The sequence below is a fragment of the Aquila chrysaetos genome, chromosome 11 (genome assembly GCF_900496995.4).
Source record: "Aquila chrysaetos chrysaetos chromosome 11, bAquChr1.4, whole genome shotgun sequence".
NCBI lineage: Eukaryota > Metazoa > Chordata > Aves > Accipitriformes > Accipitridae > Aquila > Aquila chrysaetos.
The window spans coordinates 7,783,030-7,810,911 of record NC_044014.1 but is presented as its reverse complement, the minus strand read 5'-3'; the positions used below and the strand labels follow the sequence as shown (position 1 = coordinate 7,810,911).

At 39.9% G+C, this 27,882-nt stretch overlaps 1 long non-coding RNA gene across 3 annotated transcripts; it reads right to left on the bottom strand.

Moving 5' to 3' along the window:
• Window positions 1–4,483: 4,483 nt before the first annotated feature.
• On the bottom strand, window positions 4,484–26,475 carry LOC121233666. 3 transcript variants are annotated; one of them, XR_005933597.1, is made up of 4 exons: window positions 26,094–26,475; window positions 21,231–21,337; window positions 21,011–21,130; window positions 4,484–5,623 (listed from the first exon to the last, which is right to left on the bottom strand). It is a non-coding gene; the product is annotated as an uncharacterized LOC121233666 (long non-coding RNA). The 3 variants fall into 3 exon arrangements; XR_005933598.1 differs by having other exon boundaries at window positions 26,276–26,326; XR_005933599.1 differs by lacking the exon at window positions 26,094–26,475 and adding an exon at window positions 24,570–24,679.
• Between the last annotated feature and the right edge of the window lie 1,407 nt (window positions 26,476–27,882).

Sequence of the window (27,882 nt, the reverse complement as noted above, 5' to 3'; positions counted from 1 at the left end):
ACACGCAAATTCTGTTTCAAGTGCCCCAAATCTGTATGCGTTTTCCAACCACATCTGCTGTACTGACAAATCTTGCTGTGTTTATGTACTTAAACAATCGCAGCTATAGGAGATGCAGTAATCAATAGACTTCTACCAAATATACACAGTTACAGTCCTGTGACAAAGGCACACATTTAATATCTTCTCGGGTTCTGTTTTTAAAAAGAATAGTTTCCATTTTGTTACGTGGAAAAAACAGTTGTCCAGAAAATATACCTTTTCTTCGCCGTAAACTGTGAAAACCCCAAGCACCGCATCAGCAGAGAGCTGGCTCTGCAACCCCCTTACGTTTCCCATTATTGTCAGTGTGCATCCAGGAAGTGTCAGTCTAAGACCATTCAGCCATATATCATTCCCACTCCATCTTTTTATTGGATGTCTTCCATCCAGAGACGAGAAGCAGAGCACATAAGGCGCTGAGGCACCGTGCTCGGATGACGTGCAATAGGCATGCAAAAGCTGGTGTAACATCACCTTTGCTGGACATGGGCTGCTCATCCCGAGGCACTTAAGGGATTAATGAAATGAAATTGTTTTTGGACTTGCTGCACTCTCTCTTATCTTTTAAATCCATAATGTCCCACAGAAGGCAAAATGTAGTAATTTTAGTCAGCAGCCTCTCATTAATTTTCTACCTTTGGGGGAACGTACATTTATAGAAAGAGGGACTACATGGAGGCTAAGCTCATCACACTGCTTTTCACTTAAAGAGCTCAGCATGGCACAGCAGAGACAGAAGCGTAACATGCTTCAAATGAAAGCATTCCTTCAGAGTGGATGCATGTCTCAACTGTGTCTGCAGATATACACCTCTTTACGTATATTTTTTTTTTATATATGTGTGTTTATACACACATATATACAAACCTATGGAGTCATCAGTTTTGAAGATAATCTTTTAGGTTAAGTATTTTCCCACATTAAACTGATAATTATCCCCTCCTTTTCTTCCTCTGTCCCCAGACACCAAACAAGCTGGATTTTTGCTTCATGTATTATTTATGGAATGGAATTAATATGCAGATTCACAAAAACTTAAAAACTCATAATTATTCATAAAGGGCTTTAAGGTTATTTAGTACATATTTATGAAACTTTATGTTTGCTAGGAACTGTGTTTGAAAGTGCTATGGAAGGGTGTTGACTGAGGTTAATTACTAGCATGGAGAGTAATCTGAAAATGATCAAACTCTTTGAATGAAAATATTTGTCAGTATTTCTGATCTATATTTAAGTGAAGTAATGGACATCAATAGCCTTGCAAATATATTCGGAAATGGCTCTGCAAGAAAGAAGATTTGCATATCTAATGCAAACAACCAATGAGGAAAAATGTCTAGTTAGACACCTTTGATCGCTAGGCAAATGTAATAAATGATAGAGATTTATCCTGTTTGTCGTCCATCTGTGTCGAGTTATGTTGAGCTATGTTCTTATACAAATAGCTCTAGTCTAGAAAATATTAGCAGCAATTTAAGGTAGCCAGAATCCTCCATTCTTTTCTGGACTAAGATTCAGAAATGAGGTGCGAGCTATTCATGATAGTCAGGATTTCTCTAGAAGTTACTTAGGGTAAGTACAGGATGTATGTAAATAATACATTATATTGGTTTTATATTTACATAAATCTTTCTATCTTATGCATAATTAAGCTCCTTTCTAATCCATTGTGCTCAAAGATTGGAAACCTATAAAATACGTTACGGGTTACATTATGTCAAACAAGCAGCAGTGGCAGCAATTCAGGAAGGTAGGAAGCACCCGAAACATTATTACAGCTCTAATCCTACTAACAGTTATAAAGATGTTTAATTTTATGACCTTGACTAGTCCAGTGACACCAACGGAGGTGTAGTGGAAGTGAACGGGTCTGTAAGTGCTCACGGGGCTGGGGCTGGATCCTGTGTGAGAGAGCAAATGTTTCAGAGAGGCTGTGATGGCTACAGAGCACAGCGATTCTGGACTATGGCACACAGGTGCTTATAACAGCGGGATGCATTGTTAATCTTATACGGGGGGTTTACTTAACCCATGCTTTTCTTAAGATGTGTATCGACTGATGAGCTTATTACCCAGAATCTATTGCATATGAATAAATACAGTGCATACAGTTATTTATATGACCGTACCATGTTAAACCTGTGAAAAATACTAGAACGCTCTAGATACTGGTTAAACAGCAGCGAATGATACCTTAGTCATTGGCAGTAATTATATCTCAGCATGGGATGCTTTGGGAGCTACGCTAGAGACATGTCAGACACTGTTCACATTCATCCTTTAGGTTCTGAAGACACAGGGTTCACTTACAGCTCAGGGTCTGAACGATGTTTTGCACTCATTTAACAATAGATATGGTCCTCTCTCTTACTTCTTCATAGGTAAATGTGCTTATATCACCAGGGAGGTACCCTTAGTTACATGAGCAGCTTTATAACAGTTCATGCAAGTTGCTATGTGGGGGCTGCACGTTAGGAATGACAACTGTTTCCACCAACAGAGTAAAAATGCTGCAGAAACAATAATATCAACAACAACCAGAATGATGATAATGATGAATGTAGACCAGCCCTTCTATTTGGGGTAGATGGAAACACAGGCTCATTTCACGTTCTCTCATCTTGGTCTTAGGGGTGTTAGTGCAACGGGCTTTGTGGCCCGTTACTGCTTCCCCTGGGAGATCTCCAGTCAGGGCTAGAGCAAGGCTCCGTTCCCTTCCCTCCTCTCCGTACTAAGTGTGTGACTACACGTGAGTGACTGCGTGCAGACCCTGGGGCCCCCACTCCCCCCATTAGCTAGGACTGCATTGGATCATATTCTACAACACGTTGGATTTTGCTCTCGCCTCTTCATCTAGCGCCCATATGGCTGTGGTGCCAGGGTGAGGGTTTTTTTCTTCCATTGCTCTTGCTGTAGCTCTGCAACTATGTGTGTGCAGCCGTTCTCTGGCTTTCCTGCTTTGCAGAGCCAGACGTTTTTCAGATGAAGATTTGGACTCTTTTTGTGAAGTTAAACCCACGGACAAGCCTGGTCTTGCTTCATCACCTTCTGCAGACCATTCAAAGGGAGTTCAAGGACCCCCACATCCAAGGAGCAAGGATCTGAGAACAAGCAGGTAAACGTGTCACATCTGCGACCACCATCGTGCTGTGAAAAATTCACCCAGTCTCTCACCAGCGACAAGAATCAATCATGTCTGGGGTGGATTGTACCTCTGCTGCGAAGGGGAATCTCTAAGAGACTCCTCTAATTGAGCAAGGGAAGGAAAACTGGCACTGCTGAAGGGACCAGTTGTGGCATCCCTGGATTCCTCCCTCAGACCTCAAGGGACGTACAGGGACCCCCGTGTCCCTCAGCTTCTCACCGACTGTGTCTCAGGGGCCGTCTCTCTCTTCTGCTATCGGCTAAAATCAAGTAGCACAAATAAAATAACCAAGCCAGGGTGTATCAGGCTTTTCCTCTTCTGCCCTGGCCCTACTCTGAATCTGCAGATTGTGGTGATCTGGATGGGGCTAGGAGGGAAGAGGGGACAGCAGAGCCCTCTGCCACACAGAAGGGCAGATCCTCAGACAGAGAGTCTCTTTCTTACACTGTTCATGGAGGAGCAGTCCTTGCCAAAGATATTTTGAAATAAATGGAACAATAATATAGCCATAATAGTTGCCCTAAGTGCAATGACTATAGCCTGGATAGATTTGTAATCTCTTTTAATAAATACATTAAATTATTTGAAATAATGTCCTATTTGCCAACAGCTTATTCCATAAATATATATGGAATATAAAATAGGAGAGATTCCCTGACATAATTAAAATTGTACAGCCAAGTAGGAGGCAGGGAATAGTGTTATCTTTTCAGCTGCAAACTATTTTACAGAAATATTTCTCACACACAAACCTTCTATTTACCTTTAGGGATGGTATAATTGCATATTGGAAGCAGTGCAGCTCTGAGGCAGTGATGGCTGGTGCCTCCACTTTCTACGCCCCGCTACAACGGGAGCTCAGTCAAATAAAGTACAGCTCCCTTCTTACCGGTGCCAAGCGCGCTCCCTCCTCCAGACACCTGCGCAGAGACAACCCCGAATGCTACACTAAGACAGCATTTACCTTGCAACAAATATACTCCTTTGCCATCCCGGAGGGGTAGCCTGGACGTTCACCCTCCTCCGTGGCAAGGGGTCGAATGCCATAGAAAACACGCAGGTATTCAGCAGGGCTCGAGGTGCTCACAAGGGGATCTGGGGGCTGGTTGCTCACATTCATCATCTTCAGAAGTTCCAGTGCTTCCTAAGCAGGGACGTCTGGCACTCGAGCAAAGGATATGAAGGTTACAGCAGTGGGTTTTTATCCTCAGTGCGGACCGGTTGTTACACAGGGTACTATTGTTCAAATGTCTTAAAGGCATTATGTCAAAGGATTAAGTCTGCATTACAAAAATTATCAATAATGTAGTAGATTATTGACTAGAACTATTCTTAACTTCTAATGCATTGTAGTTGGAGCACTGGTGATTTATATGCAGGATAATACAACAAAGAATGCAATATCAATGGCGTTTTAGTATCTTATACTGGATATTACATCATCCCACCTAGAAAAGCCTATTTATAACAAGGACTTTTTACTGTCTCATAGCAAATTCATTTGGAGAAACTGTCTCTTTGCACCACAAGCTATTATGTCAGACAGTAATTTAGCTCTCAAGTTAAAGATCACCACGAAAACAAGAAATAACTGGAAGCAAAAGAAGTTTCCAGAGTCGTATGATTTTAGTAGTCCTTGTGATCCATTTGCTCAGCTGCATTTTAAATATATTTATTGGGGCTGAGAGCAATAGATGGGTTATATGTGGGCAACTCCCAGGTATGCCATGGAACTAGGTAGACAAAATTTTCAACAAGCAATGACTCACTGATGATAAAGAAACCCTCCACTCATCCGTATCCCTGTTTTCTAGGCTTTCTTCTTAAAAAGGCAGGTGAGGCAGGGTTATAAATTCTGTATATGTATATATAAGTTCTGTATATAACTGCCGTGATGTTATTGAGGGCTTGTCTTCTGTACAAAAAGGTAATTGCCTTTCTAGGGTGCAGACAGGTGTCCCTACACCAAACCCTTGGGTGCCCGCTGACATGCAAGGCATCGTACTCAGCTTCGAAACTGCTGCCTACGGAAAGTCCTTTAATATGCGCCCAAAGTGGCCACATGGGGAATTAGGACAAAAGTAGCCAACGTGGTGTATGTAAACTCACACCATCTCGGCATGCTGACTTCCCCCTGAAAGCCTTTGTGGAATTAAACTCTGAGGTTAGAAGGCAGGTACAGTGACACAGGCGAGAGGTGGTGGGAACAACGGTATGTATATAGTGTAAGTGATACGTGAGGAGAGGAGAAGCCAATGCAAGTCTTTGCTGAAGAGGTCACTTACAGGGCTTTTCGTAGTTCCTCTGGGTGAGGGAAAGACTGCAGTTTGTTCCCCAGCCGGGTGCTCTCTGAGGAGGCTGAGTTATGTTTTCAGCTGCTTTTCATGACTCTGCGGTGGCTTCAAGGCAATGTGATTCCCTCAGGCTTGTTGACTTCTAAAAAAGGAAAACAAACAAGACGGTGACTTCCTGCCGTGTCCCCATCCCTGGTGGACTTTAAGCGGTCCCACTTGGTGTCACAGATCCCCTCTCCCCACCAGAGCACAAATCACCTAACACCGAACCCATAATTTCCACATTTCCTTCTCTGCACCAGGCATCGTGACAGACAGGCTCTAAATGCATCAAGCAATAGGTTAAATTCAGACGTAGCTCAAATATTCTACAATGACATCGTGCCAGCCCTGTGTACATACAAATATGCAAGATGTAGCGTAGCTGTGTATGCATGCATGCATATGCAGATGCGCAGGTAGGACACGTGCTCCTGCCTGCACTTCCACACCTGTATACCTACCTCCACAGCCCTTATTTACATAGTTGTATGCATAAAATATGGTGTATTGTATTCTCTCATTACCTTCAGGGAGTTTTGGATCTGGTCCATCTCGCCAACACATTGGGTTGTATTTCACACACAGAAATTATATTTATGTAGATACCATGTAAGTATATGTCCTATCTTTGGTGGAGGAGTGGCTGAATTAATTTATCAAAGCAGTGCTTATTTTTGCTGATAGCAAAAAGAATTTCTCAGCTGTTACCCTGGATTCTTTTCTTCTCTTTTTGTTTGTGAAGCACACAGCCCACATTTTGGGGAACTGTAAATACATAATCCATATCATATAATTTTTCAGACCAAACACCATACCATAATTTTCTAGGAGGTGCTGCAAAAACTAAACGATGGATACCTACAGAATACAGGACACCTATGCTAATTAGAGAATTGCATAAAATAAAACAACCCAAATGTGTACTGAAAATAATTATTACATTTGCATGTATTAAATTATAGTTTAAAAATATTGCCTGAAGTTGTCCTGGAGGGAGACAGAAATGAAATCATATTTCCACACTGAATTTAAAGAAACCTCTGAATAACCAAAATAGCTATTCGTCAGCCAATCCAAATTCTTGAACATCAATTCTAGTACTCTCTATCATTTGCTAGGAAGAATGTTTGAGGTGCAGAGACTTCTTGACATTTCTTAAATTCAAATTTAATGGGGGGTGGAGCTGCTCCTATTCCCTTCTCACCCAGTTAGGCATTGTTTTACATCGTGTTGTGCCTATTAGTTGGAGTTACTTCTATTATCAGTACCTGAGTGATGCCCTTGACCTCTGTCAACTCCTGTATTCTGCCTTCATGATCAGAGATAGTCCTGTATATTGTGGAGTTGATCTAAAAATCAACTGAAGTCAACGAAGAGGCTCCCACTGGTTTCTCTGGACTTTGGATCCATCCCATATTACAGGCACATTGGGTTGTATTCTACACACATGTGAATCGCGAGCCTGTATTTTATTAGATAAGGTCTGCTTTCTGTGCATTACCAGATGCGCTGCTTTCTTTTCACCCCTGTGCATTCAGCAGATAAAAGATCCAATTGCGAAGAGCTGCTCCGTTCAGAATTCAAACCTGAACTTCATCAAACACAACACTGCAGTGTGAGGGTTGAGTTTGAGATCATTACACATATAGGAAGCAGCTGGGAAGTTTGGATTTGTGTCACAGATACAGCGGAACACAATGGGGTCCGGGGATGAAGGCCATTTGCAGCATGCACGGCTTAGCAACAAAATTCTTCCAAGTAGGATAATGTGTAGGTGTTCTGCTAGTCTTACACCTATTATACTCATAATTAATCTGAGAAGTGGAGAATTGGACTGAAGATCTCTTAGTGGCTTCATAGCAAAATCAAAGTTTCATGTTTTATTCATAATTCAGCCTGTGGCACGTGGGGCAAAATACAGGCAAATGCAATGCAGCCCACAACAGGCAGCATGCCTGGCTTATGTTTTCAGACAAGACAGTCATTTGTGCCGCTATTTTTAGGAAGGTGCTTTAACCTCCTGTACCCCTGCTGCCCACCAGTCCCGCTCTGTGAGCTCTTATGAGCAGGACCTTCCTCTCATGCTGCCCAGCACAGAGCTGTACAGGGGAAGAAAGATCAGATCTGCAGACTCTAATCTTTATGGCTCAGAGCCTCTGCACCAAAGCTAAAAAAAAAATAAAGAAAATCAAGTATGGAAAGGATCGTGATCAGAAAATACAAAGTGCCTGGGTAGGGGCTGAAGGGAAATATTACTTCAGCTCCTCGGTAAATTATGCTATGCTGACACAGAAGCCGAGGCTCTGAAATTAAGCAAAGATGTCAAATATTACAGAGAAACCTCCAACGCAAAGCCTGTGGTCAGTCTTTGAACTCATATATATAACAGACACTGGAGTATTAAAACAACAGATGCACTCATATCAGCTTGGGAACTCCAGTATAATTTAGTCTGAAGTTATTCACAAACATTATCAATATTTCTGAGTTTACACTCGCACCTTTGACTGTTGACTTAAAGCATCTAGTCTGGTTCATGCTACTGGTAATGTTTACACTTTGGAATCTATTATGCATAGAAAAATTAGGGATTATCTTTGACCTGGGTCCCACATATTTTTATGCAAAACTAAATAATAGGGTTATTTATTCATTTAATCAATTCCATATATTTGCCATAAGCAGGCCTGATTTCTTCTGAGGTCGCAATCAACATCATACTTCTAGGAGGACATATGGTTTGACTATTAACACAGATATTCTAGTTGGCATTCAAACAATCCTGAGCTCTCGTATCTTTTCTCAGGTTAGGAGCACTACATATTAATATGGGTTAATCATTATATGGAAACATCAAAAGGAAAGTCATTATTGGGGTAGTCCAGGCATGTTTAACTCTTAAATGGGGAGGGATGTGTGTATTTGTTAGGAAGGAAAAAGGAAAACCACAAAATGTTCTACACTCAAACATAAAAAAAAAGGGATTTCAGGCGATGAACGTATCTGTCTGCAGGACCTCTTGCAGACAGCTGTAGGCTCTCTCCGACCATGATGTGACTGGGCAAAAGCTATATAAAAGGTAACTATCACTTTGTGGCTGCTTGGAGTGCAGAAGTAGAAGGATACAGAAGACCACCTTGTTGGTCTTTAGAGTCGACAATGATAATCCTCGTTATAACCTCGATAACCCTGTGTTATGCATACAGTAGTAGTATAGCTGCCTAAAGCCAAGCACCGCCTCAGTTTACATTAAATATCTTTGCATAGCTAAAATTCTGCTTTTCCATACACTTACATCTGCCCAAACTTCATCCTACTACCACATTATTAGATCTGTTTATTTCATATGATATCTGCTTCAGAGGACATCATCCGAAGCTTTAAAAATTAATGATTGCTAATGACCTGCAGTCCAAGAATCAGAAGCTTAGAGAACTTCATGAATATCTTGGCATAATGAATTAATTCTCTTTTTCACAGTCTGTTTGGCATTGCTGGCAAAAGAGAAATGGAATGGCGAAGAATGTCAAATACATTTATCCACTCAAATCTATTACTAACTGGCTTTAAGGAAAATGAAAGCATAGTATTTCCTTTTAGAAGAATAAGAGTAGATTTGGGCTGAAAATAAGAGATATCCCTTCTAATGAGGGATAGTTGATCAGTAAATCCCAGAAGTTATTGCATTTAAAAATTTGAATATCATACTGGAAAAAAAATTGTTTATTCCATTCAGGCAAAGTGCAATGAAGACTAACCAACATATTTTACAGAACTTGAAAGTCATGCTGTTGTCAACATGTTAATAAAGCCAGCAGTAATTTTATTATTAGCAAATGCCTGGATGCTAGTGGGGGAAAAAGCACTTCCAAGAGTGAGGAGGAAAAGTAACAGTTAACATAACGGATACCTACCACAAGCAAAGGGATCATCAACAATTAATGACTAGAGTAACAATATCCTCCTTCAGCTGATGGAGATTGTATAGAAGCAGATGGAGTAAAATGCTAACAAACACAATGTACCAAATGTAATAGGAGACGTGAAAGCTCATCAGGATTATGCCATTGTGAGACTAATTGCCAGGGTGCCTGGAAGTTTTAACAAGCACGTTTCCTCCCCCACCCCTTCTCTCTTTTGACTAGTGGTTATATTTTATTTGTTTATCTAGGTTTTAACACCTCCTCTTGTGATTTGGAGGCAAGACGAATTAGTTTCAGCATCAGTACAATGCCTCATGCAACACTCCCATAGCTGAACATCTGCTCGACAGAAGGCTGATGGGAGCTACATGCCAGTTTTCGGACTCTTTCTCATAGTTTGTGTGGCAGAAGTAAAGTATTTAAAGTATCTAAGGACTCATGGGACACACCAGAGAAGAGGGAGCTGTGAAGATGCATAACCTGTCTGTACAGAATCTCCACCGACGTTGATGCAGCCTGGTGAGACCAACTGAAGGCTCGTGCCAAGCAGGGACGCTGGCCCGCTGCAGAAGATATGCAGAAGAACCAGACAGGTGTCTTCTAAAGATGTAAGAAAGGCCTTTGAAAATTGTGCCTAGCAATTCAAACTTTAATGTAGACATTGTCTGAAAGAAATGGAACATCTGGAGGAGGAAAATGTTGCTCCTCCAGAAGGAGAGAAGCTGTAGTCCATGCTGTTTGGCGGAAGAGGAGTGTATAAGAAAAAGGGAGAAGCTAGGAACAAAAAGGGCCTGGGAAGCTAAAATCTTTGGCCATAAGGAGAACAGAATGGTTGCAGGAGGCTCTCAAGAGCTGGGCAGGCGGCTGGATCAGAGCGTGTTGGGAGGGTGCCCTGTGAACCAGCTTTAAAATAAAAGTCACTACAGCAGCTACACCCTGCAGGTATGGTGTCCTCAGCAGGTCGATCAGAGGTTGCGTTTCCTCCACCTCTCAGCAGTAGGCAACGGAGGTTACACGGTAAAAAGCAGACTTTTGGCACGTTATGTGTCGGGGTCCTGGTACTTAATCTTCATCTGAAACAGGGGAAAAATTAAAGCTGATATATATTTTCTACCAATAAATTGCAGGTGGATACTGAGTTCCAGGTGCAGGAGAAACTCCTCAGATCTGCAGGAGAGTCACAGGCTATTGAGTAGCAGAACAAATACTGGCAGAAAAATTACAGGAGCTGATGGAATAGCGCGGAGGGAAAGGGAGGGATGAGCTCTGCTCCTTGTCACAGGGTCCTCTGTGGCTACGCCAAAAATAAAGCTAAAGGCAGGTGGAAGAATATCTACCTGCCAGAAGGTGCTATCCATAATAACATGCTTTTCAACCAGCATCAGAAAGGGAAGTTGGAAAGCAAGAATGGACTCAAGGGGAAAATGAAAAAAGAAATGTCAGAGGAAAATACTCACTCCTAAGCTGGGAACTGATGCAGATGGATAGTTACCAATAAAAACCATCACTATATAATAGGGAGATCTCAATTTATAGCTTCAAAGACTTAAAGTTGTATTTCCTCGTCTCCCTATCTCTGTTAGAAGATTCAGGTTTTCACCCTGCCAAGGCTGGATTGTGCTTATCAGCAGCTCAAGGCTTTATGTCTCAGTGCGAGTAGTCAAATATCTAAATGTAACTTTGTATTTAACTAAGGAGAAAATAAACCAGGACTGGTATCAGTGAAAATAAAACCTTCCCAGTTGCGATCGGGTGGTGAGAACGTCACCGGCTGAGGCAGAGGTGCAACTGCTGGAGGCAGCTGGGGGCCGGGGAGCAGGGCTGGTGTGAAATGGGGGGGGGCTGAGCCTGGGGGTCCAGAGGCAGAGGGGCAACAGCCTTAAACCCTCCTGATGTCTTCTGGCGACGTAATTAGTTCCCCGTGTTTGTTGCATCGGTGTTCAGCGGCACCTAGCAGCTCTGGGCAATGCCAAGGAGCAAGTAGCCGATTCCCATAGAGGGAAAGGAGAATTCCCGTATAACAGGGCAGGGAACCGAGCCCTGTCCTGGACACAGCTCAGCCCCCGGCTGCAGAGCTGCCTTCGGTCAAAAGGGCTGGATTTTGAAAGACAGTTGGAATGCATGTGGTTGTGTGCTCGCAGGCAACTGTGAGCGCAAAGGCAGGACTTGGTGTACTTACTAACTAAAATTTTTGCGTTTTTGACGGATTTATCCCTTATGTGCTCCCGTAAGTGATGTAGAAGCATATAACTGCACTTAAAACATTAATTTTCTCTCAAGCAGGTTTCTCAATTCTTAGTTCAGAGAGTTCACCATCTGTAAAAGCGGGTAAGTTTCTGAAGTTGAGCCCTTGGAGGTTTCTTCAAAAAAATGTAGTCTCAATCCATTTTCCAGGTTAGTAAACTTAGAAACAAACTTCGTTTTCTTCCTGCAGCTGTTTGTATAGTCCCTGAAATGATTTGTGCACAGATGTGTCACCAAGCAAATATTCCAATGCCTTTTCAATAACAAATAGACTGCTATAATGAATGTACATCTACCAGTCGGACAAACACGTGATACTGATGCACGCTATAAGAGCCAAACTCCGTCCTGTACAAAACTCAGTAAAAATAAACTGCATCTTTGGAGTTACCTTTCCAAGCTAAACTAAGAAAAATTAATGAATGTAGTTCCATGACCAGGATTTAACACACAATAGGGTTTTTTAAAAAAAATACCCCGGAGTCTTCAGGCTGATGTGATATTATGCTTTTGCTGGCCTTAATATTATTGTTTCTGTCTCATTTTAGGTTACTTTCCAGTGTTTATTATTAATTCAAATTCTCACTATTAAAGGGAAGATATTGTCCATATGGTTGACGTGCTGCTCAGTATGTTCATAAGTTCTCTAACGTTTTGATTAACACTGACAGAAAACCCTTTGAAAACATATGGCCCTATATACATCCTGTCATTTCTAATAATAGGGTACATTCTTCAGTACATTTTCTTAAGAAGATGAATTCAGTCATATTTTAGAAACATGCTAATACTTTATTAATTAGTCCTTTGAGGTCAGGGGGAAAGAAAAGACTGAATGAAAATAAACTTTTTCTTGAGCAGACACCATGAACACTGTAGATAATTTGTGCAACAGAAAAACGTGATATCTATGAGTAATGGTCCCTATATACAGCCAGATTTCTTAAACCAATTAGCTTCTGGCATATTCCTGAAGATATTCATGCTGTATTTGATACGCCAGACCCTTAAAGCTTTAGCATGAAGACTGATTTTTGATGCTCATTTCACTGATTAGGTCAGTATTTTGTTTCTGGTGTTGAACTTCTATATTTATACCAATTGTTTCCCTTTTCTAACACCTTTGGGATACCACAGGGTCTCAGCACTCTTCTCCCTTACACAGGCAGGTCTGATACCAAACCTAGTAGAGATATTGTTGACTTAAAGTCACTTTGGCTTGTTCAGTAACATGCCATATTTATATGTTAGAATTTGTCCCCAGAGACTATTTCCACCATGCCTGCTCTGCTGGGATTTTCATCCATTCCTTTCACCGTGACGGTGGAAATTCCCACCTCCATGGTCTCCTTTAACCATTTTTTCCTCACATAGCTGCTTGTACTACCCATCCTCAGATTCCACCAGCTCCGTATTTGTTCAGAGAGAAGCTGCTCAGCCACATGTTCTTTAACATGATTCTTCAGGATGCAACTATGCAAGAATAAGTCAGTTAGTCTACTTGAAAACTATGCAGCACAATAACACAAATATATTTTTAAAAGATGAAATGTCAATATTGTACTTTATAGACCTGAATATCTTCATACAGCTCACACATGTTCAAAATATACCTACTGAAATTCTTTCACCCCAAAGATATATCGTTATTGTTAATGTTGATAAATAATGATACTAGAATTGCAAAATTGCTATAATAACAATTTCAGCTAGCATCTAACTTTCATTTCTTACTTTCTCCCTTTCTTCCTTGAGGAAAACCCAGAGACATACCATCTGATTCTCAAAAAAACCTCAAAAAGGGCTAGATTCCCCCCCCCCCCCCCCCCCCTTTCTTCTCTATCTCCTCCCTCTCTCTTTGTGCCTGCTCTTTTTCCCTTGGGAAAAGTCCCTGTCTGGGCTACATCAGTGAAGCATTTCTGGGCAAAAAGCCATCAGTCCTTATGAAAAATCCATCTCTGACTATTACTGCAGATAGGTTTCTCCGAGCCCATCAAATCTCTCCTTCTCTAGACTCCTCTCAAAGAAAATACCTAGTAAAATTCATGGTCTTTGTCTGTAGGGAGGGAGGTAGAAGAAGCCTGGTGTGTCTGAAAGATCTTTGGAAGCTGCAGGATGAGGTTATCAACACTCCCACTCCTTAAGGACAGGGGAACTTTTCAACTCCTAATCAAAACTTACCTGTACTGTAGAGAGCAGCTCCCTCCACATCTTGTCTTGTGAAGGACCAGTCAAGACAAAGGAAATAAATACCATACAAACCCTACACACTTTCTATTCCAGGTGTAAAGCGCCTTTCTTTGATTTTGCCTACCCTAACATGCATGTGAACAGCATTTATATAAATAATGTTACCCAACCAAACACATTCTAGAAAATGGAACATCATTTTGCATATATAATATCCTTTTTTAGGACCTAATAGGAGAAAGAATGAAACACCTCTAACAGAGGTTAGCAATGACATTCAGAGCTCATCTGCAATAAAAAGGAAGGTAAGATCATAGGGAGACTAGTGCAAGAACTGGAATAGATTGGAAACATCCACCATTGATGAAAAATCAAAACAATTAAAAAACCCCCAACAATCAAAAGCGTATTTATGGTTTTGTTGCCAAAATCCTGTACACGTCCAATGAAATTTTTTGCCCTGTTGTACTGAGTTTCAAGAGCAGTACAAGTTTACTCTCTGTCAATTCAGATAAAATATGATCTTTTACACTTTGCTTTACACTGCACCTGCCTTTTTAGAGCTGCCCATCCTCCCTGCCTTGCTTTTTCAGAAATTGAGAGACATGAAGTGCCTTCAGACCAGTAACATACGGCAGCCTTGCAGATAACTACTTACTACTAAGAAAACTGTGCCTGTGCTATGCTGTTTATCTCATGATACTCCTTGAATTACAATACTGTTATTTCACTTTTTTTCTTTGGTTCTACATTATTTAAACTTCTGCACATGATACTGAAAACTTGAAGACTGTTATCAGTTTAGGAAAAGGGTATTAAATGGAAAAGATTAAGCTTTTGGCCTGAATCCAGCAAGCACTTAAATGCATGAGTAACTTTACTCCCATGAGTAGTGTCTTTGAAGCCAATGGGACCAGTCATGCATGGAGGAGCGCACGTTCGTACAGACATCGGGGAGAGCAGCCTCTGCTGCAAGAGGTCCAGGGTCAAAACTTGGGCCTGCGTTTAGCTACGTGTGTGTGCTCAAATTCATAAGACATTAACGTACTACACATGCTCACTACACTTTTTCCAAATATCAGAGCTTTATTGCTATGTTATTATTTTTTCCCCTCTAAAATAGACAGCTGTTCTTCATTTTTTCTTACCTATATGCCAGATTTAGAAAGAGTCAGGTTTCAGTTTTTCAGAGAAAAGAAAACAAATCCATATTTAAAAAACACAGAATACATATTTTACTAGAAAGCATAAGGCTTGGAAATGCCTAACCACGTTCTCTTCAGACTGTCAGAAAATAGGCATAAAAAAACAGTGGCGTACCATAACAACTTTCATTCCCTCCCAGAAAAGTCACAGGTTTTTTACATCTGCATCTTTTCTGTCCCAGTGTTAGCTACTGTTCTCCACCATTTCCATCTTATGTAAAAGCTCTGCACAAACTTTATTTATGTTTAAACCTTTTGCTTCAAGGTTTATGCCAGTCGCCAGCACCACTGAAAGACAGACAGAAGTCAGGTACTAAAAATTATTGTCCTATGAGACACCAAAGTTAACCTTCATTTTGTCTCAAATAAGGAATATAACAACTTGTAATATTTAAAAAATCATTTAATGGAAAAGGTGTAAAAACTCCTAATTAAGAAGCATCAAAAAGTTCACTTTGGCATTTCTAACCAAACAAATCATTGCAGCATTACAGAATCTAAATATTTAATTTCTGTTTTGTGAAAAATTACTGATAAAAGATGTGCCTCAGTGCTCCATAAAAAGAGGGGTTTGGCAGCCCCTTACGTGTCTGTTCTCCACCACCAAGAAGATGCATCCTTGCAGGGACAAAAGCACACAGCAACACAAGACATGTAGACCTATCGAAGAAACTACCTTACAAAAGAAAAAGGGATCATGAGATACCTGAATCAAAATTGCTAAAACCTGGCCTAATTCAGTATGGCATGCTGTGGGCCAAACAACCCTACTGATGTCAACGGTGGCAGTGGTGAAAAAGGCCATGCGTGTGTCTTCCATCAGGCTGGCCCTACCCTATGGGAACTTCAGGAAAACTTGCTGGGATCCTACCATCTTCTGCAAATCAGGCATCAGCCACAGCCTGTGTCATCGGGGGCTATGCAAAATCAATCAGAATTATGAGTGGCGAAAGGCGGTAGATTGACCTGATCTTACCGTGTCCCTCTCACAATGCAGTAATACACCGCAGGGTTGGGTTGTTTGTTTTTTTTTAAATTAACTTTTTATTTCCTACACTGATACTTACTACTTGTTCATACCCACTCAGACAGCACAGACCACTAAACAGATTTTCCTATGACAATGTATGCCCGTGAGATGAAGTAGGCTTATATCTAGCTGGCTGATTCCGGAGAAAAAAAATCAATGTGCCTGCAAAACTTATTTCTAAGGGTGATGAAGCTCCCTGCTATGCATTGCAGTGCCTAATTTGCCAGATATTTGTTTCCTAGCTATTATTGCCTGCTGAATATTTTAAATCCATTGTAATTCAATATTCAGGCCAAGTCTAAAATAAACCTTTTATTTTTTTTTCTTTTTATTATTTTCGTTAAAGATATTTTTGTCTTCAATCTTCCATTTCAATCATGGCCTTTTAAAAGGCCATCTTCAACTTTAAAAGCAGCCTTAATTACTAGACATTTTGTCTCCTACTTGGCAACATAATACAAGATGAGGAAACTGGATGCAGATTCTAATAAATTCGTAGCACCATCCAGAAGAGGCAATAGGATGCTATATTGAGTTAAAAGCAGGAAACAATTTATATCAAGGCCCTGTAACAGATTATCGTACCCTGTTCTTCAGGTGTAAAAGTGCTGGCTCAAATTTTCTAAAAGGTGGCTAAAGACAGAAACATATTGACCAATTTTCAAACAATAGTCAATAGACTTAGTGCTTTATTCTGATAAAGTTAATAGGATTTTGAAGGATTTGAGGTTTGTGTAAATACTTCTGGGGTGAGAGCTGTATACTTCTATCTGCATCTTTAGAGCAACTAGCTACCTTTGGAAAAAAAGTAGCTTTTTCATTAGCTCATGTGGTAAAAGTAAAGGAATTTAATACAATGTAATTCTCTCATTAGGGAATAACACTAACTCTAGTCCCACAATTTGAGTCCTATGTAAAACTTTTAAAAGGTCAGTGGAATTGGAATTTCAGGAGTTATGGTCCAGGTCCTATTTATAGAAAGATTACATGCTTTCAAGAACAAGGAAAAAAATGATGAGTCATCTCAAGAAAAAAAGAGGGATTTTTTTTTTTTTTTAACATCTGTAAATAGTGACAAAGCTGGAAAGAAAGCTGGCAAGTGAGAAAGGACTGAAGGCAGCAAATACACAAGCACTAGTACCTTCCTGCACTCCCGAAGTATACCAATATTTAAAAATGGGATGGGCATTCAGATCTGCTGCGTCATGGGTTCCTCTTCTCTGGGCCTTCTGCTAGGAGGAAGGGAGAGTCAGGGTATTTACAACCGTAATAGGATTCCCTCCTTAACACCACCTACTTCGCTACCAAATCTTGCTGTTTCTTAAAGGAGTTACTGACTTAAAGGAGTTATTTACCTTTTTGCTCTGCTTCACAAGCTTAAAGCATTTTTTTTCTCAGCCTATGGGGTGACAGAGAAGTACATACATTGTAGGGTGAGGCCTGATCTGGGTGAGAAAAAGCTCTAGTGATAGTTTTTGGAAAAATGTGTAAGAAATTGTAATATATTGTCTATTCCTTTCTCTGGGTTTAGTTGGCTTTAGAGATTTGGGGGTGGATTTAGACAAAGCTTTTAAAATGAATGTTTAAATTTTTAAAACACTAAGGCATGAGGTGACCATAAGTTATTGAGAAAATTGTGAATATCTCTGCAATAAACTGCTATAGATCACATTTTGAAAAGTACTTGTTTTTTCAGGTCAAAAGGTGGTTATGGAAAACAAGAGGTAGCAATAACTTTATTTATACAGCCAATGTCATCAATACTGGCTGCGCATTGGGCATTAGAAAAACGAGTCTATCTCATTTTTTTTGTTACAGATATGGTGTCTCACCACATCGTCACACTTCTAATATTTTTTACTACACAATATCTACCCTGATTATTTTCATATCTTCTTATTAAATCAGTGACAATGTCAGTTCAATCAATGGAGTACAGAGTGGTAAGGTTTTCCTCAGCACCTGTGCAAACTTCTTTATATCCAGGCAACATGTAAGGTACATGCACTGCATGTGATCTGCATGTGCCTATTATGGCAGTGATGCAAAAATGGTGTTTAAATGCCATATTTCCCAAGGGTCTTGAAAGACTAGGCAGAGAGAGATGGTGAGGACTCCAGAAAAGGCAGCAGAGGCGGAGGAGGAGCTGCGTAGCCCATAGATGCCCATGGTGTTTTCTGAAGAAATCAGTTCCAGAGATGTGCATCTTTTGTTGTTGGGGTTTTTTTTGGTTGTTTTTTTTTTTTTTTTTTTTTTTTTGAAGCACTGTCCATTGATTTTTCTGTATTATTTATGACACTGCACATGTACCCAGGGAGGAGGAAGGGAGAAGGATGGAGAAAGAGGTACTCACACACCCTGCTTTAAGCACCTAATTTACTTTCTGCTTGGCAGTCATGCTGCTTTATCTAATCGCTGAAGAGAGATTTGCTGCTCCACAGGGCAACTCAAAGCAGCTGTATTAGGTCCTTGAGCTGAATTGCCCCCTGAATGACAGCTGTCAAGTCATTTGTCACCAACACCAGCAAGCCCATACCGTTCCCAAATATCTTTCATTCAACGGAAAGTCTTCTAGTAGAACAGCTTTAATGATGGAAGAAAGATTTGATTTGGCTTCTATATTAAGTCCATGATAGTGTTAATCCCATAAAAATATAAAACATCCAGAATTTCTCTCTAATAATTGTAAACACTGCTTCCTTTGTCAACTTTTTGATTTATTGGAACTTATTATAGAGCTAGACTTTATTGTATTTGCTTATGATACCACAGTAATCTTTTCCCAGGCTTTCACTTTATTTTGTTACATTTATCTAGCAAGCCAGATTCACACTCCCACAGTAACCATATGGAGAAAAGCCACAAAAGCTGTTAAGTACATTTAATTACTGTTTTGATGAGCTCATATTTTAATTATGTTTATTGATTCTGTGTGTGTTGAAATAGTTTTAGCATTTCAAGAAAAAAAATGGAATCAATATACTGTAATTACTGGGCATTTTATAATTTTTCTGTGTAATTAAAACTTTCATATAATATTTTTAACACTTTTTACTAATCCTTCAGCTGTGATTGGCTGCATTTCCTTCTATGTTTAGGTAAGCTTTAATTTTCATTCTTCCACAATGTGAAGGTAAGTTCAGGACTAAACATAATTTCCACCAAATACCTTCCTTCCTCTTAGACCTTCTTAGAAAATCAAATATAACATGCATATAGTATTTACTAACACAACACCAGTTGTGACATGTTGGTACATTTTCCACTTGGAGCCATCATGACAGCACTGGCTAGCACTGTAGTAACAGCTTGATGGGTAGGACAGCTAAGAAAGAGGTATTCCTAATGTCTCTCTCACTGTCCTATTTCATTACGACAGCTGGCATTTTATCTAAAATGGAAAAATACATTAATTGACTTTAAAAAATCCATATGCCTCTATTCAGGTAGAAAATTATTTAAGGCTGTTCTCAGACTTTTAAATGAAATTTTCCCTTGGATAGATCTAAACTTTTGGATTATTTAAAATGGTAAAGCAGATGTAAAAGTATGGGGACCTGATCCTCTAGTGGCATAACTGGCAAAAGCCCTTTTGTTTGCATGGAGCATAATTTTTATTTCATGGTGAAAGAAAATGACTTTGGACACAGAGTTTGGCTGAAAGCAATTGGGGTTGTAGAATGGCGAGGAACCAAGTAGGCTGTCAAGCTTTTAAAGTCGTTGCATGTCATGAAGAGAAGCATGTTTTTCTCCATGGGTTATCCCTTATGAGACAAGTAAAAATATTTTTTTGCATATAGGTAAATTATCTATTATTGATTTATAAATCACAGATACCGCTCTCAGTCACCTTACATGCCCGTTGATCGAGATGAAAGGACTTGACAAGCAGGTCCTGTGTATAGGAAAAAGAGCTAGCAGCGACAGCATGGGCATTTTTAACCGAGGGACCTGAACAGAGGTTGCTTTCACCAACATTAGAATTTCGATGATGTGACTGAGTTTTGAAATTTCAGGATTTCTCACGTGATAGAAATTCCATCCTCAAGGGAGCTCTGATATTTATAGACATGAGATGCTGAGCTTCACACTCTTCTCTTTTACTTTGTCTCTGAGTTTTAATTTCAATAGTATTAAAAGCAAGTAGTGCCACACCATTCAGCCGTCAAGCTCAGTTTTCATTTATTTGCAGACTTGTATGCCACATGGACAGCAAATTAAAGAAAAGAAAAGAAAAAACAAGTCAACTGCTTGTATTTTAAAACTCTGATTGTAGAAGCATCATTTTCACCCTTTCAGTATACTTCTGAGTCTCTGACAAAATGCTAGAAGGTTACTCTGTGATCCTGACAGTCAAACTGGATTTGTTACATGAAGAGCTATTCTTGAAGTATTGTACCCTTGGCTCTCAATCTCAATCTTAAATTACCAAAGAGAAAGAAATATCTCTTCTGTGGAACTCATCTTAACTTGACCCCAGGCATACAATGTTAGCAGGGCTGGAAACTAGGTGCTGGCCGAGGAAAGAGAAAGGACTTGATCTATTTTAGTACTGTATATTACCTGAAGGTCATGAGATTACTGTGAGAAGGGACAAAATGTATGACTTTGGTAACAAAAAGAGGTATCAAGAGCTGAAAGAGAATATTTATGGGAAAAAAAACCACGTGATAGCAACAAATAGAGCTACCTGAAAGAAAAGTAGAAAGGGTAGGTAGGAAGAATACATAAACAACACAAAACTGTCCATTTGGAACGAGATAGGCCACGATTAGAGAAGGTTTGGGTGTCATCTTGACCCGCAGAGGAAAGTCAGTGGAAGAGGAGGGAACAGGGAAATAGCGTGGAGGCACAGAAAGGTGGAAGCCTCATTTGCTCCTCTTTGGAGCACTTACCAGAAGGGTGAACCTTGGCTCTGGCCAACTGCCCCTGCTACAGACCAGGAGAGCCCCACAGACGTTACCAGGAGTCGGAGCAGTAGGACTCTGCAGAAGTTGCTCCAGAGCCTCATCTGTCTGTTACAAAATAGATTTCACTGAGTTTTCAAACCAGACTGGAGAATCCTGCCGCAGCAGTGCCGGGGACAGCAGGAGGGATGGGGAGGAGATGACCGACCGGAGCCGGTGTCCTTACTGCTTGTACCTGCCATGGAATCTGCGGGCTCCGGAGTGGTTTCCACAGGCACCAAGGTGCAAGAGCCCTGTCTCGACATCTTTTGGAGGCTGCAAAACAAATGTCAAATTCAGTGTTCACCAAAGCCAACGTGAACAATTTCCTTTGATATCAGCGATGTTTTCATCAACCCCTAATGCACTTTTTAGGCAGCCTCATTTCTATGTGTATTTGTAGACATTCCCTTCACACTCTTTACAGTATAATTCAAGTAAATTTGTTTCCTTTGTTTCTGACACTAGTTTTCTTCTACTATCCTTTAATAACGTAGTTTTCTCGCAACGTAAAAGAAATGCAGCATACTTAAATATGAAAAACTGATCAAATAGATACACCTGGGAAAATGAAACGGGAGAAGAGTTAAGCAGTCCTAGTTATTTCTTACCACAATGCAGAACTCTCCATTTGAAGATAAAAGGCCAAAATCTCTGCAAATATACCACTATAAACCCCAGCTAATTCTCTTGAAGTTGGAGGAACTATTTATGGTTTCTGCCATGGAGAAACTAATCTTTCCCCAGGAAAGACTGTTTGATGTCTGTCTGTTGACTTCTACGGGAGTGGAGAGGACATGCAGGAGGATTTGCCAGTGTAGCATGCTTGGTTAATTTAAGCCCACATTAGTCACTGAAATAAAAGATTTCAGGTAATTGAGATGGTAGTGGTGAAATGGTTGATTAGGCTACGAGCTGTCAGCTGCATGAATTAGGATCAGTGTCAGCCATAACTTTGAATTTCCTGGCTTCACTATGTGAGACAACACTATTGTTGTGTCAAGATAATTTCTTGGTTTTTTTAAGAAAAAAGCGTGAAGGATAATAAAAAAGTACTCTACTTCAGAAAGGCTGCTTTGCTGTCCTGGGCATATACATACAAATAGTTTTCAAACAGCTTGTTGTTCACCCATTAGGCTGGTAGAGCTCCTCCGAAGTGGTTTCCGTCTAAGAGATAAATACCCATTTATAAATTTCTTTGCAGTGCTGTATAATTTACCTGACAGGCCAAAATGGCTCCTGCAGATATGTTACAACTCCAGACAACCATGTAGATAATTTTCAAGAGAGCAGCTACATATCAGAAAAATCTTTTGAACATGGGTAAATGTGTAAGTACAGCACATATGTTTCTCAGTGTAGTAACTCAGCTGTTTCATTTCTCTCTTTTGCTCAATATTCAGCCCCTTGAGAGTTCCAACCCTGGCTCCAGTTTGGCAGTTTCACACACATAAAAGTCTTGTTCGTGCAAGTTTTGTGAGCCACCAGACAAAAATAAGATTTTTTTTGCTGACTTTTTTTGCATTGCATCTTTAAAACAGAAAAACACAATTGTTTATGAGAAACATGATCAGGCCCTTTTCATTTAATTAGCAGCATGGTTGCTGTTAATTGTCTGTCCACAATCTTTCTCATTACACTAAAATGAGATAAAGAATATAGGTGAATTAATTATCTATGAGGACATTGAGATGATTGAGCCACAGTTACATTAGACAGGACAAAAAAAAATTATATTTGTCCTCTAATTGATGAAGGGAAGGAGAAAATTCCTGATGTGCAGGTGTTTCTGCCATGTTTGTGTAAAGTGTCTGAAGAACCGTCAGAAAAAGATGACTGGACTGCAAGCGCCCCTTGCATCCAAGCTGCCTCAAGAGCTTTGCACCCCAGGTACTTCTCTTGCTATGAAACCATGGTCAGAAACACTGCCAGGAGAGCACCCAGGAGGTAAATTTAAGACCTCTCTTCCCTTTAACGTATCTCCCCCTTGTTCTGTTGAAAACCAGAACCTTCCATCCTCCAGATTTGATCTGGAGCTCATCAGTTCTATCATTAATCTGATGAAACTTGTTAGATTTGAAATCATTCCTCTGAACTCCTCCAGCTGCAATTATGAGAGAGTAAGTTGTAAAAAGTCAAGGTCAATTAGAACTAATAAGTTGAATAATTTCATCACATCTAACACCTTTTTCATGGAAACACTGAAGTCAAAGACTTCAGGAAAATTCTGATACTTTAGCAGTACCTTTTAAGACCTGCTGAATATTTCCAAATTGTTCCATTTTAAGTAGTGTTTTAAGATATTTTCCAAGCACTGCTCAGACTAGCTTTCATTTCTTGTTCACTTTTGTTTATTCATTGGTTATTGACAGAGTAATGCAAATTTACTGATCAACACATTTAAATTTAGTACTGCTGCAGATCATTTTTGCTTGCCCATGAGCAGAGACCCAAAATTTCGCTTTATAAAAGATTAAGAGTCACAGGCAGTTGCATCTCGTTACTTCTTCGAATAAGAAGTTAAGAGCCCATACAGAATGACAACCTGATTCTTTATGTGTGGGAACCTGCTGATTTGCTTGCTGAGTCCTTGCCAGTTGAGGACCATTACTGGGCAGAATCTTTTTTCTTCACTTGGCTTATGCACAGAAAGCAATCACAGCAGGTTAAAAAAAAAAAGAAGAAAAGAAAAAAAAAAGCAAACAAACCAACCCCAATTATCAGAAACTATGGCCGGAATCTGTCAGAGAGAATTCCGTGAGGATGAGAAGGGAAGATGTAGCAAAGATGCTGAAGTCTTCTTGACATCAGATGCTGCCCAAAACAGGTTCTCACGTAGATATTGACATCACTAAATCTCACAAGGAGCTGCACAGCTGTAGTAGATGAAAATTTGTCTAGAAAAAAGATTGCAAATGGTGTAAAATTCGTTAGCATCAGACTCTGTGCAACAACTATGAGACATAACCATACGCTGCTCACTGCATGTTTCACGAAAGTATCAGTAAACGTGAAGGGTCACCTCTGTACTATGCATGTCCATGCAAAGTCCCACACATGCACATAGACCCCTTCTCCCCTTTCAGGATTAAATTCTTCTAAAAGAAGGTTGAGAATGAGGGACGTGTACTTTCCTCAGTGCTTCTGCCTATGAGAATCAGAGTCCTGTTTTGTTGACTCCTTCCTTCAGCCTACTGAGAATTTTATTTCACGGAACACCCCCCCACAACAAATCAACATGAAAAATACAGGGCCCAATTCCTGCCACATCAAATTTCACTGCAATGTAGGAACACAAGAATTGTGTAAGAGAAGCATTAAGTACTGGATCTCTGTTGATACGTGCAATGCATTGAAAAATTCATGTACCAAAGACTACCTTCAAAAGAATAGTGTAAAAGTGAAGGAAAATTCAAACTAACAGAACAACTGCTAGGGAAGAGGTGGTTGAACACTTTTGCCATCTGTTAATAGGTTGTCAGCTGGCACAAATAACGATTCCCCTTACCTGGGGGTCACTTTTCTGCGTACCTCTCCTACCCCCGTTTCCCCAGCCGCTCCGAGCAGGTCACTGGGAAAGGGGAAATCAGAGTGTTCCCCATCATACGGAGAAATCAGAGAGGGTACAAAGTTTCACTTAGCTTTAGATTAGTCTAAATTAAATAGAGTGGCCTGGGGAGGGGTCTCAGCCTGAGGGGCAACCTGATAGTGAAGCTAGAATCACAGTCTATCTATGTTCTAAATTGATGGCAATGAAAATAATACTCCCCAGACACAAAAGTACACTTGTTTTCAGATTAATGCATCCTGAATGTGAGCTTTTCATCTCCTTTCTGAATGAGTTAACGTGTGCTCGTTCGCCTTGGCCAGAAACTGAACTGCAGATTCATTATTTGGAAACTTATTTGCGCTGAAGTCCATAAGGCCAGTGGCTTGGGAAGATGAAAACAGCTTTCCACAGGCTCTCATTTTGGGAAAAGCTGGTTGCCCAGGGCTGCCAAATGCATTCCCAATGAACTCCTCCATTTGCACGTTATATTTGGGCTGAAATTGAGACAGTGAATACCTAACTGCTCTCAGGCCTGATCCAAGGATCTCCAACGGCTCTTTGTGAGGGTAAATGATGCATTTGAAAAATCAATTCATACCGCTCACCAAGGAGCCCGAGAATGCTGTCATCTTGCACTAGCACTGCGTGTTCCCTCTTCTCAGAGAAGAGCATCGCTATCTGCCATAACTGCCAGATCCCATGCTTATATCAATTAATTCCTGGAGTGCACTGTCAATTAGTATGTGTAATGGATGACAATTTCACAAATGTTCTAACTTCATTTTCTGTTTTCTAAATTGTTATTAGCACAGAATTAAATTATTCTTTGATTAATACAGCAACACATTTTTTTGGTGCTTTCAGATATTGCCTTTTCAGTAGTACAACTCCGTGTATTTTTCTCACTTATCTGTGGATAGAATATGTAAGATAGAAGATAGCTGTAAAATACATTTGTCTACTTGTAACTACTTGTTACTACTTGTAACTACTGTTCTGTCCATAACTGGAGAAAAATTACACTAATTTAGACACAGATGTTTCGTTACACTTAGCTTCAGTTCAACTTTCAATGGAAGAGAATACTGAAAAAAAATTAATTTAAAAGTTGGATCGAAAAGCCAAAACAGCAGCATCAGTTCATTCCAAAAGCTATATTTTGATACTGTCAAAACATTTTCAGACATTCTGGCAACACCTGACTTCGCAAGGTATTTCAGTTCTGACAAATGATGTGTTCTGAGAGAGCGTATCTTGTACACGGTCTCTTCAAAGTTCCTCCAGTCTAATGTCATTTTATATTTCTCTTTAACAATAGACTATTTAAATTAATGGGACTTATTTGTAATATGTTTTTTGTTGCTATTATAACTCTGCACAAACAACTGCCCTTAGTCTCAGCTGACAGAAACTCCCCAAGCACAACCGGTATCAACACTGTTAAATCAGACGTACCATCCTTGGCCTAGTTCATTCACATACCTTGATCAAATCTCCTTCTTTTTCCAAGCATTAGTTCATTATCTCCCTGCTATCTGTGCCTATGATTGTAACTTCATCCCGGAGAACACTGATTCCACATACTGAGAGCAGAAGAAAAGCCCCACGACTGCTTGTTCTAGAGTCCTTGACAAATGGCCGTTGATTCACTGAAGCCACCCTACCTGAAATCTTCCGTAGACTTTCAAACTGACACTGCAAATGCCATTCCTGGACATGGAATATCGCTGTGCACGCATACACGCCTGCTTGCTTTTTCCACAACCGGCTGTGTTTTGAAAAGACCTGAAGATGAAAGCCCAATGTCACTAAAACCTGACTTTGCAAACTCACAAAGTCACTTTGACACTTGGAAGAAAGCTGTTAAATGTTTTTTTTCCTATGATGATGCATACAGTGGTAATATGCATGGGATAAATTGAAAAGCTGAGAAAAACCTCCTTCTCAGCTCTGGAATTCCCCCTCATACGGTGGCATTGCTGTTCAGTCCAGGAAAAACAGTATCTGGGTTTGCATCAGTGAAAGCCCCGGCCAGAAATAAGAACATCGTGCAACAGGACAGGAATATAAAGGCACAATACGAATTCCTTTACTGGTAAATCACAGAATATCATACTTTAAGATCACAAACTTTTCACAAATATATGAGCTGAGAATATTTTAAGAGGTTTCTGTAAGCTATTAATCTATTGTGGTCTATTTAGTGATTGCCCTGTATTATAGGGCACATTTCACAGTCGTCTTGACTACAGACAAATCATGAAAAATAGACAGGCATATTTTTATGCATTCATAAACAGAACAGATCTAAATTTAGCTTAATAAGAGCAGTCTATTCAAGTACTAAAATACTTAGAATGAAATACTTATAACGTAACAATCATGTAAAACATGAGACTTCAAGGTTGCCTTGGCACGAGTCTGATTGACAGCTCACTTCTAACTTTGCACATACAGGTAAGCTCACTCTGTTTCTCATCCGTGTCGCTAAAATCCTCTGGTCAGAGTACATAACCACATCCGAACCAAGGCTCTTATGTTAAGGGCAAAAGATGTTATATAAAATAAGCTAAAACTGGTGACCCCCCGCAAACAACAGTATCATTTCCAATGGTATTTCAGCTCTGATTTTGGGAAGACGCATGGAGGTATGTAAGTATCTCCTCTCTGTGGGATTTTCGTCTGCATTCCAGCATGTGTGCTGGTGAACCACTGTGAACTGAATGATCTTATCCAGCTAATTCTTTTAGACTTCATTGTAGCAAAGCTTAAAATTAAAACTACTCTCACAAATAAAAATGTTAAGACATTTGAACTCACTGGAGCTTTGGAACACTGGTTAAATTTTAAAATCTATGCTGGTTAAACATGAATTATCATTTTACTTATGAAGTACTTTTAAAAAATATTACAATATAGAAGAACTGTAGAACTACACAGCCATCCACTAAAGTGAGAATATAAATTCCCCAATCTAATAGTTATTTGACTGAGCTAATATTGAAACACTTAATAGCATTTAAACAAAAAATGTTCAAATTTCTTTTAAAAGTAGTACTCTGATCATAAGATTTAAATTATCATATTCATTAGAGAAATGCCGTGCTAGGAGTGAAACTCTAACATTGTAGTGAACCAAATTGACACACAGAAATATATTTGCCTTAAAAAGAAGATAGGCGCTAATGTGGGATATATTGGCACATGGAAATACTCTTCGTCAGGGCTACTGTATTTTTCCCCAGAGCAAGTTATCATTTAACTTTCCCCA